This window comes from Mustela putorius, unplaced genomic scaffold (genome assembly GCF_011764305.1).
Source record: "Mustela putorius furo isolate JIRA1106 unplaced genomic scaffold, ASM1176430v1.1 tig00000421_pilon_pilon_pilon, whole genome shotgun sequence".
Lineage (NCBI taxonomy): Eukaryota > Metazoa > Chordata > Mammalia > Carnivora > Mustelidae > Mustela > Mustela putorius.
In genome coordinates, this window is record NW_025421375.1 from 1,829,568 (window position 1) to 1,834,814 (window position 5,247).

At 37.1% G+C, this 5,247-nt stretch overlaps 1 pseudogene; it reads right to left on the reverse strand.

Annotated features, from left to right (window-relative positions):
* Window positions 1-1,240: 1,240 nt before the first annotated feature.
* Window positions 1,241-1,340, reverse strand: LOC123392014 (annotated as a pseudogene).
* Window positions 1,341-5,247: the final 3,907 nt, after the last annotated feature.

Genomic DNA, 5,247 nt, shown 5'->3' on the forward strand with positions numbered 1-5,247 from the left:
AATGAATGAAACAGAGGAGATAGAAATTCCCAGAAATAGACTCAAACATAAACAGACTGTTAATATGACAGAGGGCATTGTAGATTATTGGGGAAAAGATGGACATTTCATAAAAAAGTTAGGACAGTTGGCTATTATATCTAAAAATGAATTCAGGCCCCTCTTCAGACCAGATATAAAATTGACAGCAGGTTGATTAAAAATTTTGAGCAAATACAAAATATGAAATCTGCTATTATGCTGAATATCATTACAAATTTGAGGTTGGGAAATTTTTCTAAAGCAAGTCAGAAAACTGCAAAAATCAAAGAAAAGGATAGATAATTTTGATGACACCAAGATTAAGAACTCTTTCCCGAATGAAAATGGAAGGATACTTAAAATAAAAAACACAAACTTGGATAAGGTATCACAGCACATATAACTAACAAAATACTCATGTCCTGAACACTTATATAAATACCAGCTCTCAGGAAAATAATGGGCAAACCACTTATATATGCATTTCACAGAAAATATGAATATCCAATAAACATGGGAAAAGTTGCTCAACCTCAGGGAAGAGTAAATGAAAACCACAATGTATCATCTTTACGTATCCACTAGTAGGGCAGAACTGTGAACCATTGCCGTGGCTAATCTTTGGTGAAGATGTGGCTCCGTGTTGAGTGCTCGTGCTTTATTGCTGAGCATTGGCACAGTCACTTGAAAACAGTGTGGCCTATTTAGTAAAATTCAGACTGAACAATCTAGTCCTACTCACACCTGCAAGAATTCTTGCAAATGAGCATCAGAACACAAGATTCGTAAAAGTATTATTATTTTGTTTATTATTATTATTATTTTAGTATTTAAATTCAGTTAAACAACATAGAGTATATATTTAGTTTCAGATGTAGTGTTCAATAATTTACCAGTTGCATGTAACTAACACCCAGTGCTCATCCCATCATGTGCCCTCCTTAATGCCTGTCACCCAGTTACCCCACCCCCCTCCCACTTCCCCTCCTGCAACCCTCACTTTGTTTCTGAGCATTAAGAATCTCTCATGTTTTTTCTCCCTGTCTGATGACTTCCCATCCAGTTTTCCCTCCCTTCCTCTATGATCTTCTGCACTGTTTCTTATACTCCACATATGAGTGAAATCACATGATAACTGTCTTTCTCTGATTGGCTTATTTTCCTCAGCATAATACCCTGCTGTCCATCCATATCAATGTAAATGGTAAGTATTCATCCTAAAAATATGGAACACTTCTCGAACATGCATGTCATCCTTGAGCAGGGGTCATGCTGATCTATCATTCCAATTGTAGTAAATGTGCTGCTGAAGCGAGCATACAGAAACATTATTTGTAACAGCAGAAAACTAGAAACAACTTGAGTGTCCATCAACAGTAGAATGTTTAAATAAATTATAATACATACAACAGAATATCCTACAAAAGTGAAAGTGAATAATGATAGCCTTGCATAGCAACATGCCTGAATCTCAAAATTGTAATACTGAGAAAAAAAAAATTACCAAGAGTACTGTTTGTGTGATTCTATTTGTATGAAGCTTTGCAACAAGCAGAATTCAACACTCTAGGGCACCTGGATGGCTCAGTTGGTTAAGTGACTGCCTTTGGCTCAGGTCATGATCCTGGAGTCTCATGATCAAGTCTCACATTGGGCTTCCAGCTCCATGAGGAGTCTGCTTCTCCCTCTGACCTTCTCCCCTCTCAAGCTCTCTCTCTCTCAAATAAATAAATAAAATATTAAAAAAAAAAGAAAAAAGAATTCAACACTCTATTGTTTAGGATACATATATATGATACATACATAAAGAAAATCAAGTCAATAATTACCACAAATGCCATGCTAGTGCTTTTCTTTTGGGTTGTGAAGATAATATGATTGAAGAGGAAGATTCAGGGGCTTTAAAAATACTGTCATTGTTCTATTCTTTAACCTGGGTAGTATTGACAAGGGTGTTTGTTTAATTATTCTTTTAAAAACTACATATTTGTGTACATAGGCATACTTTATAATAAAAAAATAAGGAAGGAAATAGTCTGGTCAAAATTTGACACCCATTCATAATGTAGCAAAAATAAAATTACTGCAGATATCATTCTTGACGAAAAAAAAATTTTGTGAGGGCACCTGGGTGGCTCAGTAGTTTAGACGGCTGCTTTCAGCTCAGGTCGTGATCTCAGGATCCTCCGACTGAGTCCCGCATGGGACTTCCTGTCTGCGGGGAATCTGCTTGTTCCTCTGCCCCTCGCCCTGCTCATGTTCTCGCTCTCTCAAATAAATAAATAAACTTTTAAAAAATTGTGGCATTCTCTTTTAAGTAAGTTAGACAGTTATGCCCAGCATAATTATTTGTATTCAACATTGTTTCAAAAGTCTTGGACAAATCAGGGAAAGAAAAATCAAAACAAGTAAATATCCACAAATTAAAAGGGAATAATAAGCCAAAGCATCACTATCTAAAGGTCATAGGATTATTTTCATAGAAAATCCAAGTCTACTAAAAAACTATTAGACCTAATAAGAAATTCTTCATAGTTCCTGGATATAGGATTAATATAAAAGATAAATAAGATTTAATAGAACATTAATCATTTAAAATATATCATTTCTTTTCTTTAAAGATTTTACTTATTTATTTGATAGAATGAGAGAGAGATCCCAAGTAGGCAGAGAGGCAGGCAGAGAGAGAGAGGGCAGCAGGCTCCCTGCCGAGCAAAGAGCCCGATGGGAGGCTCGATCCCAGGACCCTGAGATCATGACCTGAGCCAAGGGGAGAGGCCCAACCCACTGAGCTACCAGGTGCCCCTAAAATATATCATTTCTAATGTAGTTAAATATTCCACTCAGAAGAGTAATGAGTAAAATATGTACAAGTCCTTCTGTATGGAAAATTTAAAATGTTGCGGGAGGATCTAAAACAAAATTAAATAATAGATACACTGTTTTTATGAATAGAAAGACATCATGTTCAAGATAAATTCATTTTCCTTATTCTGAGAGTGTTTTCATAGGACACTGATACTGACATTGAAATTCATATGGAAAACTAAAGGGCCAGAGGGATCGGAGATGACTTCAAAGATGGAGAAGGTGCAATTTTCTCCAATAAATGTAGAGTTTTACCTTTAGAGTGTAAACTACTTTTCACCTAGTGTCACCTACATTGAGATTCTGTCAGTATGCATTCTCCTCCATGGATCCTTCTCAGCTGGCAGGTTTCCTTCCATATTACTCCATTGCATTCTGCACTTATCTCTATCACAGTGTTTGTCACAGTGTTGATAGAACCGCACTGAGGTCTGTGTTCACTCCTTTATCTCCTTCACTGCGCTATGAGCTCACCTTTGTACAATCTGATTCCCCCATGGTGCCTGGTTCATAGGAGAGAGTTAATAGATATCAACCCCTTGCGGTCTTGCACTGTCATTATTATTCCATGGTCAGAAGAACTAATTGTTACCACTAAATTCTCACCTAGTCCACAAGCTTTGGCAGAGGACTTGAAGGTTTGGTTATCGTCCATACTCAACTTCCTGGGACTCCATTTTAAAGTCGTTTCTGAAAGTAGCTACGTGTGACTACCTTCATATTTTCTCTCATGTTGAGTACAGACATGTAAAAGCATGCATTACAGAATTTCTCACCTGGAAAGGACATTAGGTTATATTCTTTCCCTGCTCCTTTTAAAGATGAGGAAACAGGGACCCAGGGTGCTCATACAGTATTACATTGAAAAATGCTTTCAATTATATTTTATTTTTGCACAATATTTCTACTTTCTGACATGCCTGAAATTAAATGAATTGAAATCTTGAAGGATGATTTGTGATTCTGACAATGACGAAGCCAGGAAATTGATAATACAGAAAAGTGTGTAGAAGCTAAAGAGATAATCGAGTATAGTCTGTGATTTTTAGATATTTCACTATTATTTCTTTTTATCCATTACCCTATTTTAGAACATACATTTATCCTGTTAAAAGTAACTAGGAATTGGAGGAACATCCTGAGGGGAGTGTTCAAGAGAATTTCAGTTTATAATTGTGGAACTGAAATAAAAATGTTCTGTATTTGTGTGCAAGCCAGCCTAAGGCAGTTGTTTACATTTAGCAAAGAGTTACCTAACCTTCTGACTTGGACGTCGGCTCTCTCTTGCATTAAATAATAATTCTGAATACCATTATTTATGTCCTTTTGGTGTCTTACCAGATGAAAAGAGAATTTGAATTCTATGTCTCTTGGCTAGCAGAAAACTCTGGTGTTGCTTTGCGATTTATACATCCTGTTTGTATTCTCCCACATTCTGAGCAGGTTTTCTGTTTGCTTATACGGTATCCCCTTCCACACCTACAAACCCTCCTTGTTTTCCTTTTTTTTAAATGTAATTGTAGCTTACCTATTTATCAATCAATACCACAGCCAATATATTTCATTTTTTTTTTTACTGATATTCTTTGGAGGAAGCCTTTTTAGCGATAACAAATCACCTGTTAACTTGAACAGAGAAAGGAAGAGTTATTTAAAATTTCTTCAGACCTGTTATTTATTTATTTATTTGGGGGATGGAGGTGGGGGAGAGAGAGAGAGAAAGAGGGAAGGGGCAGAAGGGGAGGGAGAAAAAGAATCTTAAGCAGGTTCCATGTCTAGGGCAGAGCTGGGTGGGGGAACTCAATCCCACAACCCTGAGACCATGACAGGAGCTGAAATCAAGAGTTAGGCCCTTAACCAAGCCATCCAGGCACCCCCAGACTTATTTTTAAGTGGAAGCTTTACAGGCAAAACATTGGCTTGGCGTCTTTATCTCTGGGAAAGCAACATCAGTGACAAGAGATAGTTTAAAAGTTTTAACAACCACAACATCACTGAAAATAACAGGGCTTAGTTATTAGAAGTTAAGGTATAGATCTTTAAAGTGTACGGTCAAAGGAGCTCGCAGAGTAAAAATGCAGTACTGGTATTATCATATGTGATCAAAATCAGTGCGGACAAATTGTGTGTTGGTGTGAAGAGCAGCCAGGATTTGGAGTGTGCCATGATATGAAAAAAGCTGATGGTCTTTCCCAACAAATGGGGGACCAGAATGCTTTCTCCCCAGCGGAGGACACAGGCAGATCATCACTGGAGAAGTGTTCAGACATGTTTGTCCTACGGAAAGAGCCACCTTTCTTTTTATTGCTTTAGAGAGGAATGTGGGAGTTTGGAGATTTATTTAGCTTTTAAGAAAGA